We start from the raw sequence: 17,616 nt of genomic DNA on the forward strand, positions 1-17,616 counted from the left end.
GTGTCTGTCTAGAACTACTCCCAGTATTTTGAATGAGTCAACAAGATCTTTCTTTTGTCCTTTCCATGTAATGTTCGGTGGTTGTATGGTGCGTTTGGACATGAACATAATGTGAGTTTTTGTGTCAAAAAATGTGAGTTTAGTGCTATTTCCCCATTCAAGTGTCTTTTGTAGTATGTCGTTGGTTGTTGTTTCAAGTGTTTGTATGTCATCAGCAGCGATCGTGATTAGTACGTCGTCTGCGAATGCTTGTATGTGTGCGTTGTTTGGAATGTTTATTGTGAGAAGATCGTTTATGGCAATGTTCCAGAGGGTTGGTCCACAGGTTGAGCCTTGTATGCAGCCTGCTGTCTGTTTCCTAACTACCTCCTCTCCTGCGTATTTGAGCGTGACTTGTCTGTCCTGTAAGTAGCTTCGTACGAGTTCGTAAATGTATAGTGGTGTGGATTTTTGTGCGAGAGTGTTTGATGTGGGGTCACCAAGCGTTGTCAAACGCTCCTTGGATGTCCAAGGAGATGGCCACGATTAGTTTTTTTGAATTTAGGTGACCTTTGATTGTGTTGATGGCCGTGTGTAGCGCGTGTTCTGTCGAAGTCTGTGGTGTGAAGCCGTATTGATGTTCGCTGATTTCTTTGTTTTGTGTAAGGTGCCAAAAAGTTCGTTGTATGAGTAGTTTTTCTAAAACTTTTCCAAATACTGGTAGTAGTCCTATTGGTCTGTAGCTGTTTGTGTCTTTAGTGTCTTTTGCAGGTTTTGGTATTGGCTTTATGATAGCGTGTTTCCAAGTGGTTGGAAAGTGGGAGATGTTGAGGCATTGGTTGTATAGTGCGTGAATTTCTTCTGGAAACGTGTTAATGAAGTGTGTGCAAATGTCTGCTGTCAAGTGATCGTGTCCTGGTGCCTTTTTCGAGCTCATGTTGTGAACGATTGTTTTGATTTCGTGAAGTGTGAATTGGGGGTCGTCTTCAGTGTTAGGAAGGATGTGTTCGGAAGAATTTCTAGTCATGCTGTGTTTGTGTGTCGGAATTGGGATCGTCATCGGGAAAAAACTTTTTTGTGAGGGCTTCAGCCGAGTCACGCGCTGTGATGTGTTGGTGTCCACTTGTGCTGAGAGTAGTAGGTGGGTCTCTTAGGTGGGTGATTTTGATAGTTTTGTGTAGTGATGACCATGCTGTTTGCGAAGTTTGGTTGCCGTAGAAAGTTTTTATGCTTTTGATCTTTGCTTCATCAATGGATCTTTTGTATGTGTCTCTTTGCGTGATGTACGTGTTGAGTTTTTCCAGACGTGTGATGTGGCTGGCATTTTGTAGTTTCCGCTTAGCTGTCAGTGTTGCTCGTTTGATCTCTGTGAGTTGGTTGGTCCACCAGATTGGTATTTTCCTTGTTGAGTGTTGTGTTCTTTGAGGGAGTGATTGGTTGCATGCGTTTTTAATGGCAGCTGTCATGTTGTCTGTGATAATGTCTAGTTCGTGTGGGTGATTGGCGGAGTGAATTGAGTGTAAGTTAATGTTTAGTTCTGTCATGTGGAACCGAAATGCATCTCCCACTTCAGTCCAGTTTGTGTTTTCGTTGATAATGTATTTGTATGTTGATTCTGAGTGTGTGTATGGCAGGGACATTTCCGTGTAAATGAAGATTATGGGTTCGTGGTCAGATATAGGATTGTGTTGTGGTTGTACTGTCCAGTTGATGATTTTGTCGGTTGTTTTAGGTGTTGAAACTGTAATGTCGATGGATGAAGTGATGTGGGTTTGCCCCCGCCAGGTGTTGTATGTAGGTGTGTGTCCCTCATTTATTATATTCCAACCGCAGCTGGCTAGACAGGTTGATAACTCTTCTCCTCTTTTATCATTTTTAGAGCTGCCCCACCAGTGACTTTTTGCATTCACATCGCCTCCAATGATGACCTCAGTTCCAGTGCTGGCAAGTTGGACTATTTTGTCTGTCGTTTGGGAAAGTGTGGCTGATGGAGAAATGTAGATGGATCCGATAATGAGTGTGGATTTTTCAGAAGCCAATGTGACGAAGGCATGATGGGTGTCAGAGATGTCGTTTCGGAATGTGACTTTTAGCTTGGAATTGGTAGTGGCGATAACGGCTTTGCATGGGTTGTCACTGCTACCTGTAGTTTGATATATTTTGAAATTTTTTGGAGCTGTGAGAACGCCTGTTGCACCAACATATTATGGTTCTTGTAGTAGTAATATGTCATATTCTGATGCGTTGCTGAGTAGGTAGATGGTCTGTGGCATTTCGACATCTCTGGAGGTGTTGTTGACAGAATGTTATGTCTATTGTGTGGTGGGTGTTGCTGTTATGTCTATCCTTGTTATGGCTATCCTTATCATCCATAGTTGGTTTTTTGTTTTGTAAGTTCTGTCATTTTATGGTGGAGTGGACAGCTTTTGCTTGTTGCTTTGTGGTTGAAGATCTTCTTGTTGCTTATAAAGCAGTTCCAACATTTTTGTGAGTTTAAATCGTCTTTCTTTGAGCATTCATTTGACTTGTGTTCCCCGGCACAGTGCATGCACCTGCTTTTGTTGTCGCAGCACTTTTCTGCCTTGTGGCCATATCCTTGGCACTTATAGCATTGCAATGGGGTGCAATTGTCTTCGACATGTACCCTTTGAAAACCTATTTTTATTCTGTCTTGGTTCAGAGCCTCTCGCCTGACGGTGTGGTCCACCATGAGAAAAACATTCTTTAAATTGTCATGTTTGTAATTTCGTGTCGTTTTTATCAGTTTGATTTGGTCTTCTGGTTCCTTATCACCTATGGCCTCGGACAGTGCTTCGTTTTGTAAGAGGATTGTCTTGATTATATCGTTATCTTTGGTATCTTTATTTACACCCTTGAGTACGATGACCGGTGACAATTTTTGACCCTCGCTTGCCTTAAGTAAGCCGTTGGTAGCGTCTGGTATTGTTTTGAGCAGTTTTTCTGCATCTTTCTGAGTTTCGCAGTTGATTACAACGCTACTGTTTTTGGTAGCGTACATGTTGCTCACTGAGATTTTAAGATTGGATGGATTAATGTTTTTCTTGATTGATCCTTTGATGAATTCAGAAGAATCCTTCCCATTTACGGATTTGACGATTACAGCGAACGTGCGATCGTTGGTGGTAAGTGGAATGTGGTTCGGTGCTTTTTTGATTATGTCGGAGTATTTTGGAAGGGACTTAGGTTCAGCATTTATTTTGTCTACACGTTCGTTTATTTTAGCGATTTGACTTTCAATTCTTTGTAGCGTAGCAACGATGACGGGGTCTTGTTTGATCTTTTGTTTGTCACCAGCAGTTTGTGTATCCGAGCTCAAAATTGCCTCCGAAATTTCAGTGATCGCTTTTATGATTTCTGGTGATTTAGTTTTTTTTGATATAAACTGACATAATCGTATTATTTTTTCATCACGTGATTCATTATGATCATCTTTGTCCTCTGAATTCAATGGCGAAATCGGCAAGGTCTCTTTACCTGCGTTTTTACTTGGCGAACGCTGTGTGCGCAGTGAACGATCGAAGGGGCTCGCGGACGTCATAATATGTTTTTTTCCTAAAATTTGGTTTGCGCCTTATATAAAAATACTAGGCAATCGGGCGTACTTATACTCGTTTGACGTTTCGAAGTGTCATTTTTGAAAAATAGTGTCAACGTTTGAAACTTTACAGCACTGTAATTGTGTTGTTACACCCCGGTGGCAAAAATTTCACTACCACGAACGTATTGTGTAGGTTTATTATAAATATTAAACTTTGCGTGCTCAGTGACGACTTTTTTCTCACTTAAAAAATTGTTTTATAAGACACTTCGTAGACGCGTGCGATCGGTACAATAGTGCAGGCACAACTCTGGTTAGGTTAGGTTAGGTTAGTTTAAGTTATATTAGGTTAGATTACGTTAGAATAGGTTAGGTTTAGTTCAAAAATGATAGGTACTTATACAATCTCATGACGGCATCTGCGCCACATTTACCAAAATTTATATCGATGAACCGAAAAAGATATACCTAGGTGGTGTTATTTGGTTGTAGATTTACATCAAATAATATATGAACGATAGCAGCATGAATATACACATATTTATATTACTGCGTTAAACATTAATTATATTGACACCTAAGCATCATTTTTGCGATTGCCTTCTAATAAATTGTATTGCTGCTACAATTATTAGTTTGACATTTGTGAATTTCTACCTTTTCTTTGTGCGATATATTATTTGTCGGTGAAAACAATTTTACAAATGTGTGCAGTTGTCAAAATTGAGTGAATTTATATTTACAATGAGTGATTTATGATTTTTGTTTTGTGAAACAAACTATTTTATGTGATTTCATCTTTTTATTTGTGAAATCATTTAATATATGTGAAAACTACTTTCCAAATGTTAAAGTTATTTTTTTTTTTGTGAACTTTGATTATTGCATTGTGCGATTAATTCCCACCCATTCGTTTATTGTGGTTGAATAGAGAAGATTTTTAATACTTGTATAAAATAACCTAACCTAACCTACCATTGGTAATGCCAATTATTGCAGGAGTACCTAATAACTGTTTAACCAAATCGCTTCAGATATTGATATAAGTATTCCATTTGCCTAAGGTACCTATGTTAGGTGAATAATGTTTAATAAATTATTAATTTAGGGCCTAATTAGGTCATTCGGTGTACTTCTATGTACCTACTTTATAATTTTTGTATTTACTCATTATAGGTGGTGGGTACCCTTTTTATACCCATTGGTTCAATTTTTTAACATTATTTCTTTGTTTTTTCACATCATATTGTGAACATCTTGAATTTGCAAAGTAAATAAATATATTTAGTAATGAGCATTAGTATTCGGCCTGTAATCAAGTGTCGGTATTAATGTTAGTACCTACTAATGGTTAGTACTATGTCCGTATAAATAAGCCCTTAGAGTCAGTGCAAGAACGTAGTGGTCAGAGGGCGGTGGCGTCTTGCGCAACTCAAACGTATAACAGTGTGTCAAATGTTCAAAGACAGTGTCTTTTTTGGGGCATATTACACACGGTTATACGTTTGAGTTGCGCAAGACGCCATCGCGCCGTTATCCGCCTGTCACTGTGGCCAAGTGCTCAGCTATAGCTAACTGCAGATGCCGCCTGACAAAGGATAAAGAATTTTGAATAAATCACATATTTTTTGAATTTGAACATTGATATTTTTGGAATTATTCTATAGTGTGTATGTATAACTTCAATCTTTACGCACATGTAATATTGATTTTCTAAAGTTATAAGTTTATTACCTATTTAATCAAGAAATAAACTTACAATTATTTAAGTATTGCTGCAGGTGATGTGCCCGGGAGCTGTGGTTAATTCAGGTGGTGTAAAAATAAATAAATATATTATGGGGATATGTAATGAAAAGATTTTCCAATCATGAACTTATAAATTAATAAGTACAGAAATCAGTTGAATCCCAAAGACAGTAAGTATAAAAATTTCTGCTGCAAAAAATGAAACAACAGCATGTTTTTTTAAACGTACGTAGGTATAGATACTGTCATATTATTCATTTTTATGACCCTAGTCTCCATACAACTAGATTCATAAAATTTAAATGTTCTTTGAGCTTTCCAAATTTTCTATAATAATTTATGAAAAAAAAGTACTCCTGCTTGAGACATCTACCAACATGATATCAAAGATGTAATTTACTACAATTTATTGAATCAGTAGTGATCATACGAAAACTCTAATCAATATACCTACATGAATACATTTAAATGTAGTAGGATATTATTTTCTTTTACATTTTGGAGGGAACTTACATGATAAATTAAATTTTAATGATAAAAATGACTATCTACAATGAGAGAGAAATATTTCTTGAAGTTTGCCATACATCGTTGTTTGGGTGACATCTTCAATTCATTATGAGACAAATTATTAAGCCATTCAAGAATCATAATGTCTTATGCACAGTCAACCTTTCATCTGGGTAGTATTCTTGATATTAGCCCATTATCTGGGTGACTATAAGCTTATTTTGGAATGCATCCAGGAGAAATTTCTTCAATGTTGTTATTTTAACATAATTTTATTTATTTGTTTCTTTGTTAAACACAACAACACGCCGTGTAGCCCAATTGCAGTGGCAAAACTTCCAGGCTTGAGGAGTTTGTGTATAAGATTGAGTAAATATATATTGACCTCACCGGTATCGTACTCGGAGCTCCCGGATGGAAGGCCAGTCCCTTACACACTACACCATGATAGGTAACTATTTTCCTTTCAAAATTTTTCAAATGAATAGGTATATCCCAACAATTTTTCTTCAAGATATGCTTGTTCTTGAAGCTCATAGGTCAATTAAAGCTCTTAAAGAATTTTTGCCTGCTGTCACTTGGGAAGATATCTAATTCTGATGTTCTGAATAATTTGAATTTGTATGCACCTGTCAAATTATATGTATTCCTGATAAATACTAGTGATAAAGATGGCAGTTGCAGACCATCTAAGATTTATGTTATGATGTGTGTTATGGAGAAGTTTTAAACATAATACGTATGTGCACCTGAATTTTTAAAAATCCTAATGATGTAAAAAAATAATATTAATTGAATACTCCAAATCCTAAAATCCAGGGTTATTAACGATGTAGATTCTATTTTTCAGTTAATATTTATAAGTTATGGGTTAGTGATAATAATTGATATAACGGAGGTATAATAAGTATCGGAGTAATTTATAAACTGGAGCTATGGCCATTGGCGGCTTAATCCGGAAAAACCTAGCAGGTCAATTTTGAATATATTATTTTAATTTGCCTTATCGTTGTATACTGAAAAGACGTATTGCAAATTGACATTTTATACATTATAGAATAAGTGCTAGGAATTGTTATAGGTCGGTACCTACTAACCCTTCAAAAAATGTCCGTTTTTCATAACGCCAACCCATCGTTAACCGAAATTGCACACAACGCGTTATAATTTTTTGTAAATCAGGTCCACTTTTCTTTCTTTGCTTTTTGAAAAATCATCAATCACACGATTATAAAAATTGTCTATTTTTCCCACATATTTTTTTTCAATACTGAAAATTGCAAGAGCGGTCAGTCTATCCTGGCCCTATTGCGTAGAAAGGTTTTTATTCTTTTGAGAGTGGAAAAACATCTTTCACTTTCAACTGTTGTCATTGGTATGACGCAAATAAATTGGAGAACTTTGATCGACTCGGAAAATGTTTCGTTGAAATTATTGCTGAGTAAAAAATGTAGAAGAGAAACTGCACTAATAGCGCCATGCAAATCATCTCGTTGATAAAACACCAATAATTCATTTTTTAACTTGATTATGTTTATTTCTTCTAACAGTTTTACCAAATTTACTTGACGTGTGGGAAAATTATTTTTAAAATCAGTGTAATTTTCTTTATTGAACAAATCGGATATAATGAGATGATCGTTGGATGCAAATCGTGCTTCCATTTCCATTATAATTGTATCACAGACTTCAATTGCTACTGCGTGCGTACTAACTGCTTCACAAAAATGTTATAAATCACCAAAAACTCCTTATATATTATTAAAATAACCAAAGGCATTCGTCAAAACCTGTCAATGAATCCGAACCGCATACACAGTTGCGTCTTGAGACCAATTATCTAGTCAGTGTTATCATTCTGTTTCATTTAATTAGGTGAAAAAATCTTTTGTCTCACACTCGGGCATTGCCGATATTACAGTAATTCACGCACCGTTACAAGCTTCGATCTCGCATTTTGTGTTATATCGATCTCTGTCTTATGTATGAGAAACGAGAGAGAAAATTTTATAAAAATATTCAATTTGGGTCAATTTTCAGACTGCCGGCGAACACAATATTTTTGTTCGGGGAATTATCGCCCAAACAAAAAAAGCCCAATAGACTGGGTTGACACAATATCGCGCGCCCTATAATTTCAAATCCACCGATTATTATTAATATTATTATATATGACATTGCACATATTATTAATATTATTATGTCGATTGTAAGGTATTTATTTTGGCAGGTCAATGACCGAATGACCTATAGAGGGAGCCGCCAGTGGCTATGGCGTTGTCAGATCATGTACCTAGTTCAATCGAATAGCTCACTTGATTCTGATTGGGATTACGGGATACCGTATTTATCTGTTTTCAGAGTGCAAGCAAGACTACTGTAGTGAAGTAAGAGAATTAGATCTTTTGTTGGAGCCAAACTCAATTCAATTCTAATTGATAACCGAAGGTCAAATATCATCTTATATAGCTAAACAGGGGATCCCTTCTCTGCCGTCTGTGTGATAACATTTGCTGCGTGTTGTAGTGGGGGCGCTCAGACGGTTCTGTATGCGACGTTCGAACAAGTGAAGGTGAAAGAGGGTGCAATTCAGCATCTCGATTTTTGTGAGTGTTTCTGAGAAGATCATCGTACACCTCATGGATATGATATAATAATCCTAATCTAATCTTACAAGTTATCAGCGTGTCCATCAGGCAGCCCCTGCAGTCCAGTGCGTAAGGCGCTGGCCTTTCATCCAGGTGCCCTGGGTTTGAAAACTCGGTGAGGTCGCAATTTATGTGATTTTCTCAAAGCCTGGGTGTTTGTGATTGTATCTCGTTCACTACTAACTACCAATGACATTGGGCCTAATAGCTTGTTGTAGTGTTAAAAAGAATATAATATTATGCATGGCTTTTTTTTAAAAACCAAAGGTGCCGGAACTCATTTCTTGTCAAGGTTTTTCCCCAAAGCATGTATGTCGCGTCAGGCTACAGACGAATTAACTCGCGGGTTCTTGTAAACGTCATAACTTCTGAATAAACATTTTTGTGTGAAAATATTCACGATTAACTCTATAAACATGTGTTGGTAAGTTTTCACAAATATTTATCATTCCGTGCCTATTTCATAGTTTTTAAAGGATTTATTTTATTCCGAAAATAGCTGGCCTACAAGTGTCCACCTAGTAAAAATTGCCTGGCAGTGATAAGGTTAAATAAAATTTAAAGCAGCTTTCCCTATGCCACAAAGCGCATAAAAAAATTTGGCATTTTTTTAAAATTATTTTAGACATGTAACAAATCTAAAATTATTGCTGAGGCGCGTTTGCAATAGTTGGCCATTAGATATAATTAACATGATTTTTAAATGTGTAAAAATTAATTAACAGGTCAGCAGTGATTAAACAAATTAAATACAAATATACAACTAAAGTTGTAAAAACATGATATTATTTGAATATAGTGACCCGGCAAATCGTCTAGATTCCTTTTCTTCTTAGTGTTTAAAATAGTGTCTATGCCCGAATGTTTTTCCTTGAGTAAACACCGGTCAACGTATTTTGAAGTATCGAAAAAGGTCAAAGGTGGTCGGTCCGACGTGCTTGATGAACAAAAATAGCAAAACTGTTGGTCTTCAACGAAGCTCTAATTGGGGTATTAATTAGATTCATTTGTGAAAACTCGCGTTCACATTCACTTGAAGAAATGGGAATAGAATTCAAAGCATATATCACACGCAATAGTTTTTCAGGATGTCTTTTCGAGAATCTATTCATGAAATCCACGAATCATTTCTCATTCGTCTAGTTTTAGTCTAATTGAGGTGTTTCTAATTTCCATCTCTCCAAATGTCAATCGATTATCAATATTTTTTGTCATGTATGCAAGCCCGAAGTGCAAACTCAATAACTTTGCTATCTTCCCTTTCAGCGTAGAACAAAATATTTTCGGGTCAATTGGAGGATCATTTTTTGAAACATTTTTGTGGAGTGTCACTTCACGAAAATGTAGATTGCATACAGCAGCTGCAGCACATTTATAATAGGGTCCAAAATTTTCAATCAATGTCTTTGAAATTATTTAAACTCCTTGGATAAAAAATATAACCAAAAAATAAATCATTTTATTTATTTGTTTAATTTTATTTAGAAAAAAAGAGTATTATAGCATTACATAGATTGGCCAATGCGCTATAATACATAATAAATACAAAATATAAAAATAATTTGATTAGAAATAACAACCAATATAACAATAAAGTAGAAGAGAAAGCGTTGCTTAAGAAACAACACCGCGGAAGTCAATTAATTAAAATTTTCAGGGGCAAACAAAAACCGTCTCAAAAAATTGAAAATTGATACCTTTTAACTTATTTTTTTTTGTGTTTAGTTAAAAAAAAACATTTCTTTCAATTTTTTGAGACGGTTTTTGTTTGCCCCTGAAAATTTAAATTAATTGACTTCATGTTCTTATGTAAATATTAAAGTAAAAAGATAAAAACAATTAGGTTCCAAATTCTGTATCATTTGTTCTAGTTCATTTATTTTCCGATTTGCAATGTAAAGGTTCACATTGCGGTCTCGTAGGTCCAAACTTATTTCTAACAAATTTTTGGAGAGGGTCGCACATCAATGCCAGATTCAATAAGTTGTAGATGTTATTTTTTTCTTTAAGACATCGTAAGTACACTTATCATTTTTATCTCTTGTAGGCTCATTAATCGCTTCTTCAAAATGATTCGAGAAAAAAATTCATAATTATTCCACCCAGCCGAAACTGAACGAAAACTAGATGCCACCCATCATCAGGTAGGTATCTACTTAAAACTCTTCCAATTTTCAGCACTTCTACGCTTAGTAATTCTGCACATAAATGCAACTCACTGTTATTTTTCGGCGACGCATGGTATAAAACATAAAGATTATCAATAAATGATTTGAAAAGATATTTCATTCCCATCGTCTTTTCAGTTTCCAGAGTTCCAACATTTCTGCAAGCTGTGCAGCCGAGTTTCATTTTGTGTATGTTCACCATTAATTTTTTTTAGCAAAAAATCGTTTTTTGATCAAATGATCACCAATCTGGTCGATCGTTTTGAGTTTGGACTTGCTCCTCGAGATCAGCTTGAGATGATTCAGGAAAATCAACTTGTACTATGTAAGCGCAAATATTGTTTCATCTAATATCATTCATATCACTTATGATTGCTAATATTTCAAATTTGAAGATCTTTTGAAAGAGATGAACAACAAAGCCTGAAATAATATAATATTATGTGAAACATACATAGGGAATTAAAAATATGTACCAAATGGGACATGAACATCGCAGTTTATAATATGGTGAGCAGTTATAAGGCTACCAGTATACTTCCAAAGCACACAGAAATTTTCTAATAACTTTGCATTTGAGGTATTTTGTCGCTTTTGGTACAATTTTTACTGTGATACTATATACGTGATGTACTCGATACGACGTACAGTCGATTATGTTGAAACAATTGCACAAGTAATTCTATATCTTTTAATACATAGGAGGCTAAAGATGCGCCCAGCGCGTAACGATTAGGTGGCCATTTGATACAATATGTATGCTATTTAAATGTGGTAATTAAAAAGTAATTATCTAGTCAGCAACTATAAGATTGTTATTATAGCTAAGGGTAATGTTCGGCCGTGAGATAAAACTGTCAATCAATCACAAATCATACAAGACAATCTTTGCTGACCTTTTAATTACCACATTTAAATAACACGTTAATTACATCCAATAGCCAACTGCTCCAAATGTGCCAGTCGCGGTGTTAAGCACTAAATGAGTTAACTCATCTTACATAATATTTATAATCTGCAGGTGAATAAAAATGTCACATAATGGCTGACTTTAGAATATCTGCAGAGTGCTTTGTTTGAATGGGTTAACCCTGTGATTTAGCAATGTACCTCATCAGTGAGTTCAAATCACGAAAAGAAAATGACATTTTGATACCTTCAAGATTATCCTGGCCTTTTAATGTCTGGATTACATTTCTTTTTAAGTAAGTAGTTTTGCATTCAGAAAATTAATTTTTATTAAATGCTGGAATATGATTTTTTTCAATTATTGGCATGTCTACCTCCCTCCACTGTGGATGTTGGGGGCTCGGAAATATTGCCGATCTGAAAATAGAAAGAGACAAAAATAAGTAATAAATAAATATGCAAAATGTCAACAGCCCAATGACTTCAAAACCATTAAAAAATATTTTCTCCATCTAATTTTAGTAAGTCTGTAAATAATTGACAAATAGCCTCTAATATACGCATTGATGGGTCATAAGTCCACGGACAATAAGTTGTTTGACTTTCCCACTGATCAAGCAAGCAATGAGTAAAATAGTCGAGTATAATAAATAAATATACCCATTATGTCTACCGATAATCAAAAAATATTGTTATTTAGGTGTAGATAACATAATAGAGTGAAGAGAATACAAATATTAAGGCGACGCTCTACAAAATTGGCCTTGAGAATTGAAAACATGATTTTTTACATGTGATCTGTAATAGCTGGTCTTTTTTTTTATCCGACCATGTCCGATCCTAATAGGATCATATGGGCCTCCACAGAGTAGAGATTTGTATTAACAGATTTTGTTTTTACGAGAAATGGATTTCAGCCACTTGCTCAACCTATTAGGTCCAGACCCTGACTCACACACAAATTGAAAAACAATGACCCAGGATTCGAACCAATTTTACTTATGGTTTTATAAATACGTTTCAAAATTAATAAACCTAAAAAATCTTAACATCACTGTACATGGATGTACTGAAATATATCTTCTAAAAAATTAGATTGAAAGGTTTAAAAGAATACTATTTTATGTAATAAAAATACTTTATGCAGTCATCAAATAATGTTTAAAATAAAAATAAAGGATAATAAGGCTTCAAAATTATGTAAATAGATTATCAACAACGTTTAAGGAATGTCCATGCTTATGCTGTGAAAATACCATTAAATCTCCATTTTACGTGGCGCATGTTGGTTAAGTGTGCAATTTGGCGGAAAAATGTAATATAGACAGTTGCTTACCATTCGGTCATCCAATGACCTGTATAATATTTGTTATTTGTCTTCATTCACCTGATTTTTCCTTAAATATAATTTATATAAAATTTATCTACATTATCACTACTTAAACTCATTTGATTTGTTTTGTCATTTTCACTTTTAACTGCACTAATCGCATTCAGCTGCTAATGACACTGATGTATATAGAAAACTTATATGAGAATATATTCTCATGCTCACACTGGACGGTTTTTTTTTCAAGTTTTGGTTGCATTATATTCCAAAACTCATCAGCTGTATTATATGGGATTACTGCTCCTATTGTTCATAATTGGTAAGATCCTTTCTGGCAATTCTTTCGTGCTTTACATATGTCACGCTAGACATATAGGGTATATTCTGACTAGCACACAATTTTTCTAATTGAGAATATCTACCACCAGTGGTCAAGACACCAGACACAGCCGCCAAATTTATATCCATCTTTCCATGTTCTATTTTTTGATCGTGATCAGTCCATAACGTAAAAGTTAGATTGCACATTTTACATTTAAGTTGATTTAAAATGACGTGCTTTCGACGCCGAGGTCTCTTTTCAACTAAATTATAAATGAACACATCTATTCTACTCCCTCTAAGAGTTATATAAAGTTGTATAAAACAAAATGAGTTGGTCTCTAAATCTTTATATGAAATAAGTAATAAAAAATTCAGAACCACTCCACGTTTTTTTTAAGTTTTAATAGCATATTAATTTCTAATCAAACTCAAGGTAGTCATCAATGGATGATTTATAGCGACTCGTCAAGTAATATATTATAAAATATGTTTGACATCCAATAAACCTGGTTGATTGAGGGTTTAAGTTCACGGACTCAGGGTACTCCAAGTAGAAAAAGCCCAACAACTTTAAATCGTCTTACTTGTGTAGCAATGGAGCATTGGTGTATGGAATAGAGTTTATAAAAAAAAGTATTATATGATTTGAATTGACACTACTTGGCAATTGATAAATCTCCACATAAAACAAAACATCCAGATAACTTGTAGGTACGATGATTTGAAGGTATCGTTGATCTTTGCAATCTTGTACAAGTTCCGGTTATATCAAAGTTGTTTGCAGCAAAATGAATAGAGCAAATCTTAGAAAATTGTGTTCATCTATTGTTGCCATAGACGTCCATCTCATGGAGTGCTGAAATGTGACACAATATTAAATTAGTTTTATTTAGAAGCAATATTTCATTGTAATTATGAATTTAATAGATATCATATGCCTAAGAAAGTATTAGTCATTGTAGTTTTATAGAAACCCCTTAGAAATAGGAAAAATATATGTTTTTATGTATAACACTGCCGATTAATGATCTATATTGAGTGACCGCTATGTAGTATGTACATAATAATATCATCGTTGAGTTGTTAAAACCTCAAATATGACAAAATTTTGAGGAGATAGGTATGTACAAAAATAGTCTTTAACGGCCCACATGCTCGTCGTAGGTCAAAATTGAGTTTTTATTGTATTTTCAAACCATGATCCTGGACACTCCTTAAACGTTGTAGATAATCTATATAATTTTGAAGCCTTATTATCCCTCATATTTATTTTAAACATTTTATGACTGCATAAAGTATTTTTGTTACATAAAATAGTATTCTTTTAAACCTCTCGCTCTAATGTTTTAGAATATAGTCATATTTCGGTACATAACTGTGCAGTGGTGTTTTTTGTGCAGATTTTTTACATTTATTAATTTTTAAACGCATTTATAAAACCATTAGTATAATTTATGACGAGATAATTTTTGTAAAATATGCACGATAAAAAATTATATTGATAATCTCTGTGATCCCAAATTTGACAAGAATTAGGCATTTTATTATTCAAAAAATCGGCAAGATTAACACATTTGAAGATGATTCAGTCAAGTGTAATAAACATCTAATGCATAATGATTGCTTTATAATTATTATTGACCTAAGAATAAGGTAGTGTTTTTTTGAAATACGCCATTTCTTTTGTCATTCCCCAGTAGTTAAGCTACAGCATACGGCCGTAGCCATAAATTGACAAACTTTAATTGAAGTAGGGAGTAAAATGATATTGACGCGCGTGTTTGAACGGTTTGAAGGTCAATAATTATTATAAAGCAATCATTATTCGTAGGATGTTTATCACACTTGAATGGTCAAAGACATAGCTTATAATAAGTATCTTTAGAATTATCTTCAAATGTGTTAATCTTGCCGATTTTTGAATAATAAAATGCCTAATTCTTGTCAAATTTGAGATCAAAGAGATTATCAATTTATTTTTTTATCATGAATATTTTACAAAAATTATCTCGTCATAAATTATACTAATGGTTTTATAAATGCGTTTAAAAATTAATAAATGTAAAAAATCTTAACACCACTGCACAGTTATATACCGAAATATGTCTATATTCTAAACCATTACAGTGAGAGGTTTAAAAGAATACTATTTTATGTAACAAAAATACTTTATGCAGTCATCAAATGTTTAAAATAAATATGAGGGATAATAAGGCTTCAAAATTATATAAATAGATTATCTTCAACGTTTAAGGAGTGTCCAGGATCATGGTTTGAAAATACAATAAAAACTCAATTTTGACCTACGACGAGCATGTCCCCCCTTAAGTTTTTCTATAATTAATAATAAACCGATTTATCTAAATAACAGGTTGTGGTGGTCATTATCGAGTTTTTTCAATAGTTTCGTTGTGATGACTAAGTATATTGGAGGTATCACTGTCTAATTAAAATGAGATACGTTACATTGAAAGTTTCAATACCTACCTAAGTACCAAATTAATTATATTTAAATTTTAGTTGTATATGAGACCAGTGAAATTATCCTGTCTAATATAAACAAGAATTATAAAAGCGGGTTTTAAACCGCTCAACAACGATTTGACTGATCAAATTGAGAAATGATAATATTGTGTAAAGTAGGCATGTCCAACTTCAAGTAGACGGTGATCTACTATTCAGTATCGAAATTGGCGGTGATCTATCCATCACTTCCCATTGTCATTTTTCAACTGAAAACACCTATTTTTTTTTTTAATTGATTTGATTATATTTGGTTGAGGACAAATTAAACAACACTTAGATTGTATTTCAATATCACAAATCAATACTTACTCAATTTCCAATTCGTCATGAAAATTGTAAGTTGAGTTTATTTTTAAATTATGTATTTTCAATAATAAGATTCTAACATAAAATAATCTTGAATAATACAAAATAATATAGGTATTACTCCTAAACTCTGCAATTTAATGTCAGACCATTGTCGGCATAGATATAATAATATACGTAAAATTGTCAAACTGACAGCAAAACATTCGGTGCAGTGCTGCCAGTTGCCAGTATTATAAATATAAAAATATATTTATATTTTTTGTTTTGATGTACCTAGGTAATGTAAACAGCGAATTTTCCAAAGGGTGGGAATTAATCGCACAATGCAATAATCAAAATTCACAAAAAAAAAATAACTTTAACATTTAGAAAATAGTTTTCACATATATTAAATGATTTCACAAATAAATAGATGAAATCACATAAAATAGTTTGTTTCACAAAACAAAAATCATAAATCACTCATTGTAAATATAAATTCACTCAATTTTGACAACTGCACACATTTGTAAAATTGTTTTCACCGACAAATAATATATCGCACAACGAAAAGGTAGAAATTCACAAATGTCAAACTAATAATTGAAGCAATACAATTTTATTAGAAGGCAATCGCAAAAATGATGCTGAGGTGTCAATATAATTAATGTTTAACGCAGTAATATAAATATGTATATATATTATTTGATGTAAATCTACAACCAAATAACACCACCTAGGTATACTTATTTTTTTCGGTTCATCAATATAAATTTTGGTAAACGTGGCGCAGATGCCGTCATGAGATTGTATAAGTATCTTTTTTGAACTAAACCTAATCTAACCCAACCTATTCTAACGTAACCTAACCTAATATAACTTAACCTAACCTAACCTGACCTGACCTAACCTTTTTTTTTTTTCTTCCGGCGGGGGGAAATCTTCTTAAGACACCACCAGCAGTCAGCGGCGACTGGCTGATGGTAGTGTGGGATTCTTACCCACTAAAACCCCCCTCCTCTTTTCAGCTGCCCCCCCGGAATCCGCTTTTATGCATTACTTCAGGGAGGCAGTTATGTCCTTCCCTTTTGTTAGGCCACTTCTACCTGTTCTCCTCGCCGGGATCTTTCGTCTTCTTCTTTAGTCTTGAGCAGTGACGTCCCTAGATAAAATGCCGCCCCTAGGCTACGCCAAAATGCCGCCTCGTTTTTTATCATCCTTGCATCAGTCCAATATCTAAGAAATGTATTGTAAGGACTAAGGATACATTACTAACAAAATATCAGAGTAATTATTCGCAAATCTGTACGTGTTGTTTCTGGTCACCAAGGACGTCGAAGGGTAACGGAAGTAAACTAGATATCGCGAACCCGACAAAACCAGTGAGGGAATTTTTTTAATGGAAAGATATTTTCGTTATTACTAAGTTTAGGTAGCTATTTCTATATATTCAAAATGATTTTCTTCGATTTGCCGCCCTTCGAGTAACTGCCGCCCCCAAGCGACGATCAATCTGCCTACCCCCACGGGACGTCATTGGTCTTGAGGACGCACGATGCAAATTCTGTCCATGCTGACCATGCAGCTGTGCTTTCCAGCATTAAGAGAACCATATTCGTCAGCAAC

The 17,616-nt window shown here is 34.2% G+C and overlaps 1 long non-coding RNA gene across 1 annotated transcript; it reads right to left on the bottom strand.

The window, feature by feature from the left end:
* Positions 1 to 9,928: 9,928 nt before the first annotated feature.
* LOC147063360 (uncharacterized) lies at positions 9,929 to 16,212 on the bottom strand. Its single transcript, XR_015072080.1, has 4 exons — positions 16,012 to 16,212; positions 12,859 to 14,032; positions 11,770 to 11,939; positions 9,929 to 11,036 (listed from the first exon to the last, which is right to left on the bottom strand). It is a non-coding gene; the product is annotated as an uncharacterized LOC147063360 (long non-coding RNA).
* Positions 16,213 to 17,616: the final 1,404 nt, after the last annotated feature.

Source organism: Rhyacophila brunnea, unplaced genomic scaffold (assembly GCF_057557595.1).
Source record: "Rhyacophila brunnea isolate RB1 unplaced genomic scaffold, BYU_Rbru_1.0 scaffold_9, whole genome shotgun sequence".
Lineage (NCBI taxonomy): Eukaryota > Metazoa > Arthropoda > Insecta > Trichoptera > Rhyacophilidae > Rhyacophila > Rhyacophila brunnea.